The following is a 21,646-nucleotide window of genomic DNA, read 5'->3' on the forward strand; positions in this document are numbered from 1 at the left end:
TTTATATATATTTTTTTATTTTTTCTATTAATATCCTAATATATATATATATATATATATATATATATATATATATATATATATATATATATATATATATACTATTTTAAATTCAAATTCAAAGAGAGTAACTAATTATTAACTAACCTAACTAAGTTTGTCCTAAAATTTGACACTTGTTAAATTTTGTTGTGACACTTATCATTTTGATATTGATTTGCTTCTCCTATTCTATGTAGATAGATTTGGGTAAAGTTAAAACGAGTTACAATCTGGGTTGTCAAAAAAAAAAACGGAAAAGGGTTAGAAATGCGCTTAACGTATTAGAAATGGCTTAAAATTGCCCTCCTTCCACCTATTAGTTCAAATTTACCCTTAATGTTACTTTTAGGCTCAAAAGTATCCCTCTCTTAACGGAAAGATGACATGAAATTGATGGGCGTTTTAATTGAACATGTGACATTTATTTAGTGGTCAATGGAAACCAACTCATTATAGTACCGAGTTTCCATAAACTCTTCTTGCTCCGAGCTGTTATTACTTTCAGAACAGATACTACCGATACCACCCTGATCAAAATTCAAAAGAACTTATCAGAAAGATTATAATTATAATTAATTTACATTCTATTAAAGGAATGCAAGGGTAATTAGCAGAAGGATAGGAGCAGAGTACTTGAGATTGAAGAGATCGGTGATTGTCAAGTTCTGGAATAGGGAAGTCTTCTGAAGGTCGGCGAGACTGAATAGGTTTACTGCGGATAGGTTTGGCGAGTTTTTTTGGTGCTTGAGCATCGAACATGGCTTTGACTTGGTTGGTGATTTGGAGCTGCTGATGTTCTAGATTTTTTCTAACCCAACCCAAAATATCTGATCCATCTTTTAATAGTCCATCCTTCTAAAATAAACCAGCGTTTCTGAAAACCCCATTGGCAATTATTTTCTTCTCTTTTGTTCCAAATAGAGTTTTTCCTCTTCTTCTTCCTTCCTTGATTTTCCATCTGCTTTCTGAGTTCAGTTTTTGTATATTTCAGTTCTTCTATGTTTTGATACCAATTCTTTTAATTCTTTGTCCTAGTTCTTTTAATTCTTTAATTTAAGTTAATTTTCTGATTTCAATTCGCTTAATTTTCTTTTTTAGTTCTAATATTAAAGTTGCTTAATTGTGACAGTTGTTGTGTTGGTTAAATTGTGTTTAATGTATGGCTGGTTCTATTAGGTTGATGGAATATCAAAGAAGGCAGAAAGAGATACTGGGTCAGAATAACGAAGCTTTTGCTTATGTTACCAGGCTAAAAGAAAATTATCGTCAAGTTCATATGCTCATTGTTTTGTTGCAGCCCAGATGTGGTTTGATTATCTTAAAAGGATGGATTATTAAAAGATGGGTCGGATCTTTTAGGTTGGGTTAGAAATTTTTTATGTGGACCACTAAATAAATGCCACATGTTCAATTAAAATGCCCATCAATTTTATGTCATCTTTTCGTTAAGATAGAGATATTTTTGAGCCTAAAAGTAACATTAAGGGCAAATTTGAACCAATAGGTGGAAGGAGGGCAATTTTGAACCATTTCTAACACGTTAAGGTTATTTTTGGCCCTTTTCCGAAAAAAAAAATAACGGGCGTTACTATTTACTTTTAGGAGCAATAGATTGCTGCCCTTGGATTTAATTGTAATGACATGAAAGCCAAATATTACAAAGAAGTAGATGAATGAAGTAGACCGTATGTCCACATAGAGTATCGCCAAATATCTACATAAAACAATCATTGTCAGCATGGAAATTAATATGACAACAATCAGGTAGAAACAACTTAGCTAGTGTTTGAACATAAATGTGAAACATGCATTGATTTAATTGAAGTATGAAAAAATAATTTTTGAAGTTGTGTTTAAAAATAATTTTTGAAAGTTAAAGTTGTATTTGGACATGCATTTATTTAAAGAAAATTGAAAGTTTCATGAGTGGAAGAAAAAATTTCACCCAAAAAACTGTCATAAACTAGTTTTTGCGAACTTGAAATTTTTTGAAAATTTTCCTCTCAAAACATGATTATATATTCATAAAAAAACAATATTTTCAAATTTTTTTGAGAAATGAAGCTAAAATCTATGGCCATGCGTGAGCTCAAAAATCAATTTTATCACAACTTGTTAATAGGATCCTCAGAATGCAGAACACTAAATGTAGAACAGAGATGAACTTGAGCTAACACGGCTTGTAAATTTTTATTTTGCTAGGCAATTAGCATATTAGTCTTCTGATGTAAATATTGGCTGCCGAAAGACTGAATAATAAATCTGATCTCCCTTTCAACTTGTATCTGCCAGTCACTTCACCAATCAAGGTCCGTAATAGGAATTTACCTAATAATAAATTCTATAATAAGAACATACCTCCTTTTTCTTTAGCTACAGTAAAGAGATCAGAAAAAATCAGGTGACCCATAATCTATCCGACGAGCAAGATATTGGATATAGGATTAATAAAAAAATTACCTCATGGAGAAAAACAGTACGTCACATGGGAGCTCGTTTGCCAAAGACCAAATTCCTTTGGCGTGTGAGGTGCATATGGTAAGATCAATGAACTGAAAAATTTCAATAATTGATCACAGAAGTTTGTCCCACAAAAGGTGAGAAGTAAAGGATTAGTTAGAATACTATCATAATCACGTAAATTGCTATTCTGTCATTTTCTTTAATTGGATCTTGAAAATAGATATTATTACTTGTTGATTAACGATATGCATACATTATAGACGACATATCGTGTATAAAAACTCTTACATTTCGAACTTATAAAATCACTTCAAATGAACTAATAAGCTTGGATCTGTAACGTAAATAATTGGGTACATAAAACTCAATAGATCATAGCACACTAGAGAAGTAATCCAATATATATATATATATATATATATATATATATATATAGACACACACACTTACTCTTTTACTTGAGTCCAATAATTTTTGAGGGGATCACCTGCATATTTTCTTTTGTTTTAAAGTACATATTAAGGATCGTATTAGTTTTGTGGCCTACAAGCTACAACTTATTAGATGGAGGGAGGATTGGCGCAGAGGAACACATTTCATCTTTTCTGGAACAAACAGAAGATAACGCCACAAATTGATGAGAAACAAAAAATTAATCGCAAATTTGCAGAATAGTTCAATCGACACAATTGGAAAATAAAAGGCTGAAATCGAGACTAGTTGAATTTAGAAAATAGAAGTTTATAGTGAACATCCATCATTTTGTGTTGAAGGATTACCTGGTTCTATTTATGTAGAAACCTTGATATCGCTCCACAGCTTGTTTGGATGGTTGTTACTTTGTTACATATCGTTTCATAATATATCATATTATATTGTTTAATGAATAAATCGTTTGGATGTCACACACCAATAATATTAAGAATAAACTTGCAACACTACTAAAAAAAATAGGATACAAAGTAGAATTGTTGTAAAAAAACAGGAAAAGAATAAAATATGATTATTTAATAATAAGGTGTTTACTCTCAAAATCGAAAAACAATTGAATTTATATGTGGTTTTAAGGATAAGTGGATTAATTTGACACAAAGTGATAAATTGAATTATAAAAAGCGAACAATAATAAAATAAATTCAAACTGTATGACTTGAACAGTTATAGCCTTGAAAAGTAAGTCTCACTTGTACTGGATGTAATTCAAATGATATCAGGTATAAAAGAACAGAAGCTTGCAGGAAGAAAAATATATTATAATGCTTTGGGATGCGTGTTACCCTCGCCTTTACAAATTATCAAACCCCCTTTTTTATAGCAGGGGAGTCCTACTTTAGGTACAATTCTATAAAAGGTAGAAAATCCCATGATTTGCCAATTAACCGATCTTTCATTGATACGTGCCGATATTTCCGCCGTGATATCTGATCGGTTACGAAAATTTCTGCCTTCCATTACTTGGTCTGAAAATGTTTCCTCAAGCTCATTCGAATCGGGGTTGGTACTGAGTCACGGACTCGTATGTTCTAACTTCATACCTTGGTTTGATGAGACCTAGGGTCGATCTTCAATCCATTACATTTCAGTCCCGATCTGTTATGCAATAGAAGAGCCTAGTTTCGATCGTATACAGATAGTCCCCTCGTTTTTTTGGAGAGTAATGATGAGAAATGATATGATCCCTCGATCCTCGTCTCGATATTTCCCGTCAAAAACGAAAAAATGGACGAAACGTCTCGTTAGTCATGTCTGAATGGCATTACATGTTGGTCAATTGCTTGTCGGCCACTACAGGTTTTGAACCGTCGTTTGCAAACTATAAATACCTTCTCCTTTGTTCATTCAAACTTTATATCCAACCTTTTTCCTACTCCTACTCTTAAAGAATCTTTGCGTTTTCTAGTACTTATACCCAAATTTATTGAGAGCTTTGTAAGGATTGCCCCTTTGTTTGAACTATTAAGCACACTCTTTTAACTCCTTTTTCATCTTTATCCAAAAAATGGCGAAGACTTCTAAAATAGTCTCTCAAAAAGAAACTGCTTCTTCATCATAGCCGGTCGACGAGGAACCAGCGGCGGAACCTCCTCTTGAAGCGTTTAATCCTGGCGGGTGCTCGGTGACCGCCGACTTTAAAGTTGAAAAACCTTCACCCATTCCTGGGTGAAAAGGTATCGAGATATATTTGCTCGATCAGCGAAGAGACCCTCCCTACAGTCATAAAAGACTACAACTCGGTTGGAAAAGATGTGGTGGTCCCCGACCCCAAAGAAGATACCACTACCCACGTTAAGGGATATTTAAGTGTTTACACTTATCCCTTCACGTTAGGCCCATTGGACTCGGTGATCATCCATTTTTGCAAAAGGTACGAGGTGTGCCTTGGTCAGATCCACCCTTTGTTCTGAAGGATAGTTATTCTCCTCCGATTCTTTGTGAGCAAGATCGACGGGTGTCCTTTCACTATTGTTCATCTGATGCGCCTGTAAAGTCCCCGATTCTTCCGGGAGGGGGGGGGCTAATCAAACTTACGCGCCTGGCTGCTAAAGCCCCGTTCTCGAGCATCAATGAGGATCGAGACCGAGGTTGGCCAGGCCGATTTGCCCGAGTGAGGACCTCGGACATGATCCCAGCCGAGGACATGTCGTTCCCCGAAAAGTAGAACACAAAACGTAAGTTAAGTTTTTCTTTCCCAGAATTTAATTTTTTTGTTCTCCTTTTTCACTTTCTTACCGATGTTTGGTTGCGATGCAACTGTTGCTCAGGTTTTGAAGGCAGTTCCTCGACTCAGGGAATGGGTCGAGGGCATTGTCTCTAAGAAAAAGTACTTTGAGCGCACATGGCACGAACTTTTGAAGGGCCGGTAGGAGGCATGTTCTCATGGTGAGATCCCTTCCTAGAGTGGACAACACTTGAGCTTCTTCTGTGCTTACTCATTTCTTTTTCTTTGTAGGCCTTGGGAAGGATGTTGCAATGAGGCCCCTAACAGGCGACGAGGACAACCGCGCCGAGTCCCCTGCTTCGAGGTAGGGAAAAGAGAAGAAAAGGAGAAGGCCTACGAGCTCTCTGAACTTTGAGAAGAAAAAACTGAAGAGGAGACTGGTGCACAAATCTAAGAAAAGCACCAGTACTCTCCCATCAGACTCAGTCCACCGGTTGAGGGATGAGTTTGAAGAAGAATAAGAAAATTTCGAACTGGTGGCCCGTGTGCGAGAAAACATCGTACTGCCTCAAACCAGGGGGCTGTTGAAGAGGCAGTGACCGAGGCCTCCAAACCAGAGAGGGGCGAAGCCGTTTTGCCCCGAGTTAGGGAGGCCGACAAAGAGGTTACGGCCGATGCTCTTTGGGCAGAAGATAATGCCCTGAAGGGTATACTTGGGGTGATAGACCTCTCCAAGTTGCCTCTGTTCACCGATTCCATGATCCATGATGCTCAAGTGCTAAAAGGAAGCCCAATTGAGGGGCCCCAAGGGGTGGCAAACCCTTTCGACCATTTCTTGGAGGGTTTAGATTCTACCACCTCAAAAGACATCACCGGGTTGGGCGATTTACCGGTACCAAAGAAGAGAATGTCTTCGGGAATCAGCAGGCCTTCTTCGAGCCCGAAACAAGTAAACCGATTTCCAGCTCCGAGTGCAGATCCCGACCAAAAGCGGTCGATCATATTGTCTATTCTGGAGGATGCCTGGGTCCTCTTTGCCCTCATGGGGATTGCAAGTTATCTTCAGTGCCTAGTGACCGAAGAGGATCAAACAAAGATGAATGAGGTAGAAGCACCCTGCCTATTCAACCAAGCCCGACATGCATTAAACCGGGTAACTTTGAATGCCTCATGACGACTTTTGTTATGTACTTAGATTAAGTCATAAAAGATTGTAACTTTTTCCTTTGTGTTTGTAGGCCTTGGTGCTTCATCACGAGACTTTTCTCTGATATCAAGACGAGTTAAACCAGCATGAGGCTGAGACCCCAGAGCTCATTGAGAAGAGGGATGCTTACAAACTTCTCAGTGAGCAATGTTAGGGGAAGATCAAGATACTTCAGGCTGAGCTGAAGGCTGTTCGGAAGGAGCATGCGTACTTGGTCGAGTAGGTATGAAAGGTTTTTGAGGTTAGTGATGATGAGTCGGATATGGTGGCTAACGGTCCAAACCCGCAGGTGCAACAAAAGCTTGACCAGATCAGACAGCTCCAGGCAGAGGTGGATGTGGTAAAGGCCGAGGCCGAAGAATGGAAAAAGAACATGGGCTGCCTGGCCTTAGAAAAGGAGATCGCCCGGGCCCAACTGACTTCGGCTGAGGTCCAGCTCTGAGGTATAAAGGAGAAGTCCTAGGTGCAGTCCAAGAAGATTGAGGAGCTCCAGTCCTAGTTGAATTCGTCCATCTCTGATCGAGACAATCTGGCCACGGAGCTTGAAGTGGTCAAGTCGGAGTCCAAAGTAATCAAGGTCAATGCCGATGAGATGATGGACGTTTATAAAGCCGATGCCGAGGTGGCTCAAGTTCGAGCAAAAGACATCATCGAGCATGCTAAGTGGCAATCTCGAAGGGAGGCAATTGAAGAAATTCATGCTCGGGGTTTTGACATATCAGCTGAGATTGAGAGCGCCAAAGAGCTCGAAGCCGAAAAAAAATTAGCCTATCCCAAAGATGATGAGGAGCCTGAAGACTTGAGCGAGTCCGAGGATGGCGAGGATCTCGAAGATGATAATGTTTCCCCCCACGAAGACTAGGCCACTTAGTCCTTTAGATGTTTTTGTTTTTTTGTATTTTTGTTGAGGCCGTTCGGCCTTTGTAAAAATTTTCATCGGGCTGTTTGGCCCTGGTAAAATGAATTTTTGATTATGAATATAAGGCTTTTTCCCTTTAACAACTTTCGATTTTTCACTTTGCCTTAAGTACTTTTATTTGCAAAGATCTAAATGCCTTAGCATGAAGCAGTTAGGTTTTTTTCAGAAACTCGAAAAAACCTTGCCTTCAACTTTATTTCGTTTTAAGGCATCCTGGGGGTTCGGTGTGACCGAAAGTTTTATTTCCCCCAAGTACTTAGACTATTTTTTATGTCACAATCTGCCGACGTAGACTTTAGAACCAGTTTAAAAATAATAAGGCCTTTTATTTCTATTACGGGTCATCGGACGTCTCTGAGCCATTTTAATTTTGTCGTTTCCCTTTTAGTTCGGGTGTCGCCCATTGGGCTGGTCGCTCTGAGTTATCCGGGCTTGACTAGGATAACAATCCCCGAGTGGGCATGGCCATGGGCTTCAAGATTCGGGCGTTGCCTGATAGGTCTTATGCCCCCGAGCTCCGATAGCCTGGACAATCCGAGTTTGTTTTCGGACGATAGTTACCGAGTGATAGTGATTTGATCGAACTCGGATTAAGATGGCCCTTAGGATTGATACCTTTAGGGGATCGGATGTAGGAAATTCCTTGAGAAATGCAATTTTTTTAAAAAGACAAAATATTTATCCACAAGGGAGAGACTTCTTTTTATTCTTGTGTAAAATAGTTATACATGCGTACATGCTTTGTGCTAGGCTTGAGCAATCTATACGGGCACAGTTCATTTGACTGTTTGGCCCTTACAATAAATATTACCTATCGATACCCTTCCATCACAAAGTTTCTTTTCTTGCTAAAGTCGATATCCGAGGGTAATGCCCCCTAGTATTCGAGGTTGATCATAGAGTGAAGCCTCTAATAATATTGATGCGATCCTTAACACTGATTCATGGACGACGTTCAATTCTAAGTTAGCACGATTCAGTGTTGCCTCGTTAAAAACCTTGCCGAAAAACCCATTTGGGACAAAATCGGTTCAAGGGAAAAAAGTGCAATGTGTGCTTTTAGACCTAAAAATCTGTACCGCTTCTTGTTGGTTACCTGCACGTGTTAGTTCAAAAATAAGTAAAAAGGAAATGAACGAGGTCATACCTTATGAGTAGTATCGCTTCAAGTGAGTTATGTTCCAGTTATTCGGTAGCCTTTCACCGTTCATTGCCCTGAGTTTGTACGATCCTTTTCCTGCGACCTCGAGAATTTGGTACGGTCTTTCCTAGTTCGGACCCAACTTCCCTTTGTTCGGGTTCCAGGTGTTTAGTGTGACCTTCCTTAGTACTAAGTCCCCAATATTGAAGTGTCGAAGGTTGGCCCTTCGATTGTAATACCTTTCGATCTGTTATTTTTGGGCGGCCAACCGGACGAGGGCGGCTTTGCGCCTTTCATCTAATAGCTCTAGGATCGTACTCATTGCCTCGTCATTCAACTCATTTGTTGCATATTGGAATCTGACACTTGGTTCACCGACTTCGATCGGCATTAGAGCTTTGGTGCCGTAAACCAGTGAGAACGGGGTGGCCCTAGTAGTGGACTTTGAGGTCGTACAATATGGCCATAGGACTTCGGGTAGGATTCACTTCCATTTTCCTTTGGTGTCGGTTAACCTCTTTTTGAGGTTTTCTAGTATGGTTTTGTTGGTCGATTCTGCTTGTTCGTTCCCACTAGGGTGATAAGGTGTTGACAGGATCCTTTTGATCTTATGGTCCTCGAGAAATTTGGTCACTTTACTGCCAATAAGTTGTTTCCCGTTATCACTGTTAGAATAGTTATGTAAATAATAGTAAATAACCCTAATCCCATATGTACTAGGAGTAAGACATATTATGTGTGTGTGTATATATATAGGGCCCATTATATTATGTTTAACATATGAGAATAATATCAATAATATTTTCTTCCGTACTTTCTCACATGGTATCAAAGCAATTGTGAGAGATTTGTCACTGTGCATAAATTTTAGCGATTCCGGGAAGAGAAATCAGTCACCGGAAGCCTTTTCTCGGCGACGACTATTTCAAGGCTATTTGCATCTGCATTGTCTCTGTTAGTGTTGTGCAAAGTCCAACACTACGACAAAAGTCACCACTGTCTGGCAACCAAATCCCAGAAAAATCTCCGGCAACAGACTTCCCACGCATCCCCATGTGCCACCAGAAGCTCACATGCGTGAGCTCACGCGCCGACGTGTGCAGCATCCTCCGGCCATTTTTTGAAAAAAATTTCTTCAGAACAGTTGGGTCGTGTTCCAATTCCGACCCCACCCATACTGTTTTCGTTTGATTCTGACCGCTTTGAGTTTTTCCGGTGACTACACTAATTTTTTCCGGTAGCTACAGTAATGTTTCGGCAAAAACATTGTCTCCTTCATCTGTTTCAGCGAGTTTTCAATTGGTTCTTTCTGTTATTTGGTAATAATTTTATAGACTTCACTTCAATTCAATGATGTCTTTGGGAGTCGATGCTTTCGGGTCTAAAAACCCTTGTTCTGGCAGTTCCAGTATTATGATTACCTCAGAACCTTTAATAGGAAGTTCAAACTACTTAACTTGGACTTCGTCTGTCGAGTTGTGGTGTAAAGATAAAGGTGTTCAAGATCATCTAATCACAAAGTCTAGTGAAGGAGATGAAAAGGCCAAAGCACTTTGGGAGAAGATCGATGCTCAATTATGCAGTATTCTGTGGCTATTTATTGATTCCAAATTGATGCCCTTATTTTGTCCATTCCAGACATGTTATTTGGTTTGGGAAAAGGCTCGCACTTTATACACTAATGACATATCTCATTTCTATGATGTGATATCGCGGATGACAAATTTAAAGAAACATGAATTAGATATGTCTACTTGGGACAAGTACATGCAGTCATGGAGGAATTTGAGAAGTTGATGCCAGTTTTTGCTAGTGTTGAAAAGCAGCAAGAGCAGCGACAAAAGATGTTTATAGTTCTTACTCTTGCTGGGCTTCCTAATGATCTTGACTCAATACACGATCAGATTTTGGCTAGTCCGATTGTCCCCACAGTTGATGAATTATTCTTTCGATTACTTTGCCTTGCTGCAGCACCAAGTCAACCAATGATCTCATCACAGACACTTGACTCATCTATTCTCACATCCCAGACAGTGGACAATTGGGTATCTCATACTATGGAGAATAGACAAGGAGGAGGTCATTTTGGAAGATCTATACCCAAGTGCTCTTATTGTCATAAACGTGGACACACTTGTGACGTGTGCTATTCTTTACATGGTCGCCCACCCAAAAATGCTTATATTGCTCAGACCGAGACTACAGGTAACTAGGGATTTTCTTTATCTGAAGGGGAGTATAATGAGTTCCTTCAGTATCGAGCAAGTAAGCAGACATCTCCACAAGTAGCCTCTATTTCTCAGACTAATACTTCTGTTGCTAGTAATTCTTTTGTTTGTATTTCCCCATCTAGTACTCTTGGACCATGGGTCGTGGACTCAGGCGCTTCTGAGCATATCTCTGGTAATAAATCCTTTTTGTCAAATATTGTGTATTCACAGTCTCTTCCCACTGTTACTTTAGCCAATGGGTCTCAAACTAAAGCAAAAGGAGTTGGACAAGCGAATCCCTTACCCTCTGTCACTCTAGATTCCGTACTTTATGTCCCTGGCTGTCCTTTTAATCTTGCATCTGTTAGTCGTTTGACTCGTGCCCTCCATTGTGGTATATATTTTATTGATAATTCTTTTATTATGTAGGACCGCAGTACGAGACAAATGATTGGAACATGACTTGAATCAGAAGGCCTTTACTACCTTAACTCACTCAATTCCTCCAAGGCATGTCTAGTTACAGATCCTTCGAACCTAATTCATAGACGTTTAGGACATCCAAGCTTATCCAAGCTTCAAAAGATGGTGCCTAGTTTGTCTAGTTTATCTACATTAGAGTGTGAGTCATGTCAGCTCGGGAAACATACCCGAGCCTCTTTTCCTCGTAGTATTGAGAGTCATGCAGAGTCTTTTTTTTCTTTAGTTCATTATGATATATGGGATCCTAGTAGAGTTAGTTCAACCTTGGGATTTCATTATTTTGTTAGTTTCATTGATGATCATTCAAGATGTACTTGGATTTTCTTAATGAAAGATCGTTCTGAGTTGTTTTCTATATTCTAGAATTTTTGTGTTGAAATTAAAAATCAATTTGGTGTTTCTATTTGCACTTTTCGCAATGATAATGCCTTAGAATATTTATCCTCTCAATTTCAGCAGTTTATGACTTCTAAAGGAATTATTCATCAAACCTCTTGTCCTTATACCCCTCAGCAAAATGGGGTTGCAGAGAGAAAGAATAAGCACATCATTGAGACTGCTCGCACACTTCTCATTGAATCTCATGTTCCGTTGCGTTTTTGGGGAGATGCAGTTCTCACAATTTGTTATTTGGTTAATCGGATGCCTTCATCTCCCATCTAGAATCAGATTCCATATGCAGTATTGTTTCCCCAGTCACCCTTATACTCTGTTCCCCTTTGTGTTTTTGGGAGCACTTGTTTCATTCATAACATAGCCCCTGGGAAAGATAAGTTAGCTCATCATGCTCTCAAATGTGTCTTCCTTGGTTATTCTCGTGTTTAGAAGGGATATTATTGTTACTCACCTGAGCTTTGTAGGTACTTTATGTCATCTGACGTCACATTTTTTGAGTCTAAACCTTTCTTTACCTCTTCTAACCATTCTGACCACCTTGATATATCTGAGGTCTTACCTATACGGGCCTTTAAGGAGTTTACTATAGCTCCTCCTTCACCTTCTACCACAGAAGTCTTACCTATTCCAACTATTGGGGAGTCTAGTGTGGATCCTCCTAGACTCCCCGCCACAGGAACACCACTCTAGATATATCATCGTCGTCCGTACCCAGCATTAGGCCCAACTGATTCATGTCCTGCACCTGACCCTGCTCCTACTGCAGACTTGTCTCTTCCTAGTACACCGATTGCACTTCGGAAAGGTATACGGACCACCCTTAATCCTAATCCCCATTATGCCGGTTTAAGTTATCACCATTTGTCATCAGCCTATTATGCTTTTATATCTTCTTTGTCCTCTATTTCTATCCCTAAGTCTACAAGTGAAACATTGTCTCATCCAGGATGACGACATGCTATGATTGACGAGATGTTTGTTTTACATATGCGTGGCACTTGGGAGCTCATTCCTCTTCCTTCAGGTAAATCTACTGTTGGTTGTTGCTAGGTATATGCAGTCAAGGTTGGTCCAGATGACAAGATTGGTCGCCTTAAGGCCCGTTTTGTTGCCAAGGGATATACTCAAATATTTGGGCTCGATTACAATATGTAATGACCTGACTGGTCGTTTTGCTTTTTAGAACCCCGTTCCCCTATATAAGACTTCCCATACTTGATTTTACTAATTTATGACTTGCGGGAATGGTTGGTTCGATATTTGGAAGAGTTTGGGTTGAAATCGGAACACTTGGTTCCTTAAGGTTGGCTTAAAAGGCCAAGTTTGACTTCTGTCAATGTTTTGAGTAAATGACCTCAGAATCCAGATTTGAAGATTTCAACAGGTTCGTATGATGATTTCGGACTTGGGGGTATGTCCGGATCGGGTTTCGGATGGCCCGGGAACGTTTTGGTGCCTAATAGTGAAAGTTGATTCCTTAAGAATTTTGAAGTTCTTAAATATTTGGTTTGGAGCAGGTTTTTGTGTTATCGAGGTCCGAACGGAGTTTCGAGACTAAGAATAGTTCCGTATTGCCATTTAAGACTTGTACGCAAAATTTGGTATCAATCTGGGTAGTGTAAGTGTGTTTCGTCGCATTGGAAGTAAATTGAAGAACTTGAAGTTCATAAGTTTGATTTAATTGGTTTTAGGGGGTGATTCTTAGATTTAGCATTATTTCGGGCATTCCGAGGTTTGAGCGAGTCTATTTTATGATTTCAAACTTGTCGGTATGTTCGTACGGGGCCCGGGAGCCTCGAGTGTCAATCAGACGAGGCTCGAGTGAAGTTGGAAAATATTGGAAGGAGCTGAAGCTCCAGGTATTTGTCATAACCGCACTAGCGGTTGGTCAGCCGCATGTGCGAGACTGCAGGATTAGTCGATCCCTCGCAGGTGCGGCCAATGGGAAGGAGCTCAGGAACCGCAAATGCGGCTCCTTTTCCGTAGAAGCGAAACCGCAGGAGCGGCCCCTGACTGCAGAAGCGGTCCCAGTCAGCCCAGCCCAACTCCGTAGATGCGTACTATCCCTCGCAAAAGCGAGACCGCAAATGCGGTCCCCTAACCGCAGGTGCGAAAATCACTGAAGGCAGTGCCTTCATTTAATACGGGAATGTGTCATTTTTGACATATTTCCTTCATTGTTTGGGCGATTTGGGAGTTTCCAAAGAGGGGATTTCAACCTAGCATTAAGAGGTAAGTTATTCCTACTTAATGTGAGTTTAATACTTGGGTTTTGGGTAGATTAACACATAAAGATTAGTGAAAAATCATGGGATTAGAGTAAAACCTAGGGTTTTGGTAAAAACAAGATTTAACCGCGAAATTTGTCATAGAATAAAGTAAAAATCATATATTATTGATCCTTAGGATATGGGTAACAACTCCCCTAATAAATTTTCGGAAACGGGGCACGTGGGCTCGGGGATGGATTTTAGGAAACTTGTATTTAGGGTTGGGGAATTACTTTAATAGTTGGAATATGAACTCTTGAGCTTGTATTGACTAGTTCTTACCCCGTTTAATTATTTTTGGATCGTTCAGCTCTAAATTGAGGGTTTGAGCATGTTCTTGATATTGGAAGTAAGCTTTGGCGCGAGGTGAGTCTTCTTTCTAACCTTGTAAGAGGGAATTGTCCCTATAGGAGAAATAATTGAATAACATCCACTAATTGCGGGGGATACGTACGCACAAGGTGACGAGAGTCCGTTCGTACCCACTATTATGCTTAAGTCCAGGTAGTTTAGGACCCAAAAGTATGCTTTATGTACTATTCTTGTAAATTTATTGTCAATTTAGATTGCTTAAATCATGTTGAATGTGGCAAATGAATTTATAAAGAGGAACATCATTTTCTTGACCATTTAAGAGAAGTTGACATTCCTTTGAGTAATTGCTTCCCTGATAAATTCTTGCTTGATTGTTTGTTGTGTTTATTTATATTTGACCGCGTCGTATGTATGATTCGCGAGCGGGGTAATATATGCATCTATGGTTCACGCCGTTCGACCCTCCGGCAGTACACACTTTATTTTTATGTTGGATCGGGCCGTATAACCTCGACACTATTTGCGCATGCTTCAGTACTTTCTATGATTCGAACTGTGTTAAATGCCCTGAAATGTAAATGGTTATCTGTGTTATTATCTAGGAAATAACCTATCACTTCCTGCAATAAATTGTTATTTATTTATGACATCCATGCTTAGCATAACACATTAATTTTATTATTTTGACTCTAGTAAGTGTCAAGTCGACCCCTCGTCACTACTTATTCGAGGTTAGACTGGATACTTACAGGGTACATATTGTTTATGTACTCATACTATGCTTTTGTACTTAATTGTACGGGTTCTGAGGTAGGTACATCTAAATACCAGTCCGACGCACGTTCCTGATACCCGACCGAGATTCTGTAGTGAGCTGCCCCCTTCCGAGCCATTCAACAGCATGCTAGATTCTTTTCTTTTGTTAGTACTGTCTATTCTATTTCAGGCAGTAGGGTAGTTACATTCTTTTGTATATTCTACTAGTTGCCCTAGTACTTGAGACATTAGTTCCTGGCACACACATTGGTAGACTATTCTTTTGGGTTGCATATCTGTCATTATGAATTGCTAATTATCACTTGCTTTAGATTTAAGTTAAGTAAATAATGGGACTGCTTTGATAAAATAATTATGAACTCACTAGTTGACTAGGTTTAGCTTTCCTAACAACGGTGTTGGGCTCCATCACGTCCTACCATGGAGTTTTGGTCGTGACAACATGGTATTAGAGCACTAGGTTCACGTAGGTCTCACAAATCATGGGAAAACCTAATAGAGTCTTGCGGATCGGTACGAAGATGTCTGTATTTATCTTCGAGAGGCTATAGGGTGTTAGGAAACTACTCTTTGTTCATTTCCTATCGTGCAATGGTTGGTATACTAAATTTCCCTCTTCTATTCTCTTATAGATAGTGAGGACGCGCACGACAGATGTTCCAGACCTGGGAGGAGCTGCTCCCCCTATTGCTAGAGGCCAAGGCAGAGGCCGGGGGAGGGCACAAAGGCGTCTCAGAGCTGTTCCAGTAACACCACCGATGGATCCTATATGAGATCCTATCATTGAGGAGCAGGGCGAGGTGCCCGCAGTTGAGCCTACCCCGGCGGACTTCATGACAACACCGGGTTTCCAGGAGGTCATGGGCCGTATGTTGCGGTACACCATGACTCAGGCTGGTTTATTTACAGCTGATCTAGCTACATCATAGGTGGGAGAGGGAGCATAGCCCCTAAGGCTCAGGCTCCTGGTCATGCAACTGCAGTGTATCAGACTCCGGGTGTACTACCCACGGAGAGGGCTATGCCAGTTGTTGCAGTGGTATCCGAGCCCAAACCAGCTGTGGATGGTGATCCATAAAATTTATTGGACAGATGGACTAGGCTACACCTTCCTATCTTCGGGGGTGAGCGTCACGAGGATGCCTATGATTTCATTGATAGGTGTAGGGATATACTACACAACATGAGGATATTGGAGTCTCATGGGGTTGATTTTACTACTTTCCAGCTGGAGGGCAGGGCCCGTAGATGGTGACAATCTTATGTTCTTGACAGGACAACAGGTTCTCCTCCTATCACTTAGAGTCAGTTGATGCATTTGTTCCTGGACAGGTATATTCCACTCTCTGAGAGGGAAGAGATGCGGTATCAGTTTAAGCAGCTTGAGTAGGGTCAAATGTCTGTGACCGGCTATGAGGCGAGGTTTTCTGAGTTATCCCGTCATGCATTGATGATACTTCCTACTGACGCAGAGAGGGTGCGGAGGTTCATTGCAGGGTTGCATTCTGGCATTAGGGCCAACATGGCCCGAGAGGTGGAGATGGGGACTCCTATCATCTAGGAGTGGAGATTGCTCGGAGGATTGAGGGCTACCATCTGAGAGGTAGAGAGCAGGCGCAGTAGGACAAGAGGGCTCGATTCTCCGGAGAGTTCAGAGGTGCCCCGACTAGGAGAAGAGGTCAGTTTGGGAGGGGTCAGCCTAGTAGGCCCCCATATTCAGCACCACTACCTCCTCGAGGTGCTCCAGCGCGCCCCTATTTTAGTGCCATCCCAGAGAGTTCCTACTGTCTGCCAGCTATTCAGGGTTCCTCCAGTGGGTATTCAAGTCCCCATGGTTCTTCTGGTTCCTAGTTTCATTGTTATGCCGGAGAGTTCATACCATTCACCAGCTATTCAGAGTTCCTACAGTGGGTATTCAGGCTATCAGGGCCAGACTTCCGGACAACAGTCTATGGTGCTGAGAGGTTGTTACGAGTATGGAGATCTGGGTCACATGAAGAGGACCTTCCCTAGACTTCGGGGCAAGGCAGTACAACAGGGTTAGCAGCCCATGATTGCAGCATCGGTTGCCCAGCCTCCCAGAGGCAAGGGACAGACGGGTAGGGGCTGTCCTAGAGGTGGAGGCCAGACAGGGAGAGGTCAGCCAGCTACTGCTCAGTCAGGTGGAGGCCAGCCAGTCGGCGCTCCAACCAGATTTTATGCCATTCCGGCCAGACCAGACGCATTGGCGTAAGATGCTGTTATCATAAGTATTATTTCTGTCTACGGTAGGAACACTTCAGTGCTTTTTGATCCAAGGTCTACCAACTCATATGTGTCATCTCTGTTTGCTATGGATAGGATCTACCGGTCCTGTATGGTCACATCCTATGGTTTCGAGACTAGAGCAGATCTCCTGTTGCTTGATATGACCGACTTTGAGGTTATCCTAGGCATGTATTGGTTATCCCCATATCACACCGTCCTAGATTGCCATGCCGAGACTGTTACATTAGCAATGCCAGAGTTGCCAAGGCTAGAGTGGAAGGGTTCCTTAGTTAATACATCTAGACGGGTTATCTCTTTTGAAAGTTTGCCATATGGTCGAGAAGGGATGTTTGGCTTATCTAGCTTATGTTCGGGACACCACTTTAGAGTCTCCGATGATTGATTCAGTTAGAATAGTCCGGGAGTTCACCGATGTGTTTTCTTCTAACCTCCCTGGCATGCTATCGGATCGTGATATTGATTCTTTATTGATTTGGCTCCAGGTACCTAGCCTATATCTATTCCACCATACCATATAGCTTCGAAAGACTTGAGGAGTTGTTAGCAAAGGGGTTTGTTAGATCGAGTGTGTCGCCTTGGAGTTCACCAGTGTTGTTTGTAAAGAAGAAGGATAGGACCATGTGGATGTGCATTGATTACCGCTAGTTGAACGAAGCTAGCATCAAGAACAAGTACCCGTTGTCACGTATTGATGATTTGTTCGGCCAGTTGCAGGGTGCTAGGGTGTTCTCTAAGATCGACTTGAGATCAGGGTACCATCAGTTGAAGATTCAGGACTCAGATATTCTGAAGACTGCTTTTTGTACTAGATATGGTCATTATGAGTTTCTAGTGATGTCCTTTGGCTTGACTAATGCCCCAATAATGTTTATGGACTTGATGCATAGGATGTTCAGGCCTTATATTTATTCCTTTGTTATCGTCTTCATTGACGACATCTTAATATACTCATGTAGCCTGGGAGAGCACGAGCAACATTTGAGAGTAGTGCTTCAGACCTTGCAAGAGCAGAAGCTATATGCTAAGTTCTCTAAGTGTGAGTTTTGGCTAGAGTCAGTGGCATTCTTGGGACATATTATGTCAGGAGAGGGCATTAAGGTGGATCCCAAGAAGGTTGAGGTAGTTCAGAGTTGTCCACGTCCTATTTCAGTGATCGAGATCAGGAGTTTCCTAGGGTTAGCAGGTTATTACCGTCGATTCATGCATGGTTTTTCATCTATTGCATCACCTCTGACTAGATTGACCCGGAAGGGTACTCCTTTCCATTGGTCCGATGATTGTGAGACGAGCTTTCAAAAGCTCAAAACGGCTTTGGCTACAACACTTATTCTTGTGTTGCCTTCCAGTTTGGTGATGTATACGGTATATTGTGACCATTCACGCGTTGGCTTGGGATATGTGTTGATGCAGGATGGGCGAGTTATTACGTATGCTTCACATCAGCTTAAGATTCAGGAGAAGAATTGCCTCGTGATGACTTGGAGTTAGCAGCGATTGTTCATGCTTTTAAGATATGGAGGCATTATCTGTATGGGGTGTCCTATGAGGTTTACACCGATCATCGCAGCTTGCAGCATTTGTTCAAGCAGAGGGATCTTAATTTGAGGCAGTGTAGATGGCTGGAGTTACTCAAAGATTATGACATCACCATTCTTTATCATCCGGGCAAGGCAAATGTGGTCAGGGATGTCTTAAGCAGGAAAGTAGATAGTATGGGTAGCTTGGCATTCATTTCAGCAGAGGAGAAGCCACAAGCTTTGGACATTCAGTCCTTGGCTAACAGACTTGTGAGGTTGAATATTTCAGAGCCCAGTCGAGTCCTTGCGTGTGTTGTCGCTCAGTCTTTATTCTTAGGGGAGATCAAGGCTCGGCAGTTCGATGATCCACATTTGGCAGTTCTCAGAGAAACAGTGCTACAGGGTAGTGCCAAGGAGGTTTCTATTGGCGAGGATGGTGTTCTGCGACTCTAGGGTCGCCTATGTGTTCCTAATATTGATGGCCTGAGGGAGAGGATTCTAGAGGAGGCACACAGTTCACGGTATTCCATTCATCCGGGTGCTATGAAGATGTATCGTGACTTGAGGCAACATTATTGGTGGCAGCAGATGAAGAAAGACATAGTGGAGTATGTGGCTAGGTGTTTGAATTTCCAGCAGGTTAAGTATGAACACCAGAGGCTAGGTGGCCTACTTTAGCAGATGCCTATACTTGAGTGGAAGTGGGAGCACATTACTATGGTCTTCGTAGTTGGGTTGCCACGGACCTTGCAGAAGTTTGATGTAGTGTGGGTCATTGTTGACAGGTTGACTAAGTCAGCATACTTTATTCCAATTGTGACTACTTATACATCAGAGAGGTTGGCCCAAATCTACATTCAGGAGAGATTTCAGTTGCACGGTGTGCCTATTTCCATCATATCGGATAGAGGCCCTCAATTTACTTCCCATTTCTGGAGAGCCGTACATAGTGAGTTGGGGACCCAAATAGAGCTTAGCACAACATTTCACCTGCAGACTGATGGGCAGTCGGAACGGATAGTCCAGATTTTTGAGGACATGCTTACAGTCTGTGTGATTGACTTTAGAGGGCAGTGGGATTAGTTCTTGCCTTTGGCCGAGCTTGCTTACAACAACAGCTATCAGTCCAGCATTGAGATGGCTCCCTTCGAGGCTTTATATGGTTGGCGATGTCGTTCTCCTATCGGGTGGTTTAAGCCTGGTGAGGCTAAGTTGTATGGTACAGACTTGGTGAAAGATGCCTTGGAAAAGGTGAAGTTGATTCAGGAAAGACTTCGCACAGCACAATCCAGATAGAAGAGTTACGCGAATCAGAAGGCGCGTGATGTATCATTCATGGTCGGTGAGAAGGTTCTCTTGAAAGTCTCGCCGATGAAGGGTATTATGAGATTCGAGAAGAAGGGCAAGTTGAGCCCCAGGTTTATAGGCCCATTTGAGGTGTTGAGGCAAGTTGGGGAGGTTACTTATGAGCTCGCTTTACCACCCAGTTTATCAGAAGTTCATCCAATTTTTCACGTGTCTATGCTTTAGAGGTATCACGCCAACTTGTCTCATGTGTTAGACTTCAGTACTATTCAGCTAGATGAGGAGCCAGTTGCCATTATTGATAGACAGGAGCGCCAGTTGAGATCCAAGAGGACTTCTACGGTGAAGGTCCAGTGGAGGGGCCAACCAGTCGAGGAGGCGACCTGGGAGTCCGAGAAGGTCATGCAGAGCAGATATCTGCACTTATTCACCACTCCAGGTATGAATCTAAACCCGTTCGAGGACGAACGTTTATTTAAGAGGTGGAGAATGTAACGACCCGAATGGTCATTTTGCCTTTTAGAACCCCGTTACCCTAGATAAGACTTTCCGTACTCGCTTTTACTGATTTATGACTTGCAGGAATGGTTAGTTCGAGATTTTGGAAGAGTTTGGGTTGAAATCGAAACACTTGGTTCCTTAAGGTTGGCTTAAAAGCCAAGTTTTACTTCGGTCAATATTTTGAGTAAACGACTTTGGTATTCGAATTTGAAGATTTCAACAGGTTCGTATGATGATTTCGGACTTGGGCATATGTCTAGATCGGGTTTTGGATGACCCGGGAGCATTTTGGTGCCTAATAGTGAAAGTTGATTCCTTAAGAATTTTGAAGTTCTTAAATATTTGGTTTGGAGTGGGTTTTTGTGTTATTGAGGTCCGAACGGAGTTCCGAGATCGAGAATAGTTTCGTATTTCCATTTAAGACTTGTACACAAAATTTGGTGTCAATCCGAATAGTGTAAGTGTGTTTCGTCACATTGGAAGTAAATTGAAGAACTTGAAGTTCATAAGTTTGATTCAATTGGTTTAAGGGGTGATTCTTAGATTTAGCGTTATTTCGGCCATTCTGAGGGTTCGAGCGAGTCTGTTGTATGATTTCAAACTTGTCGGCATGTTCGGGCAGGGCCCGGGGCCCTGAACGTCAATCGAATGAGGCTCGAGTGAAGTTGGAAAATTTTGGAAGGAGCTGAAGCTCCAAGTATCTGTCATAACCGCACCTGCGGTTGGTCAGCCGCAGGTGCGAGACCACAGGAGCGGTCGATCCCTCGCAGGAGCGGTCAAGGGGGAAGAGCCCAGGAACCACAGACGCGGCTCTTTTTCCGCAAAAGCGGTCCGAGTCAACCCAGCCAACTCTGCAGATGCGATCCCCTAACCACAGGTGCGGAAATCTGAAGGTAGTGCCTTCATTTAATACGGGAATGTGTCATTTTTGATACATTTCCTTCATTATTTGGGCGATTGGGAGCTTCCAAAGAGGGGATTTCAACCTAGCATTGAGAGGTAGGTTATTCCTACTTAATGTGAGTTTAATACTTGGGTTTTGGGTAGATTAACACATAAAGATTAGTGAAAAATCATGCGATTAGAGTAAAACCTAGGGTTTTAGTAAAAACAAGATTTAACCACGAAATTTGTCATGGAATAAAGTAAAAATCATATATTATTGGTCCTTAG

Source organism: Nicotiana sylvestris, chromosome 3 (assembly GCF_000393655.2).
Source record: "Nicotiana sylvestris chromosome 3, ASM39365v2, whole genome shotgun sequence".
Lineage (NCBI taxonomy): Eukaryota > Viridiplantae > Streptophyta > Magnoliopsida > Solanales > Solanaceae > Nicotiana > Nicotiana sylvestris.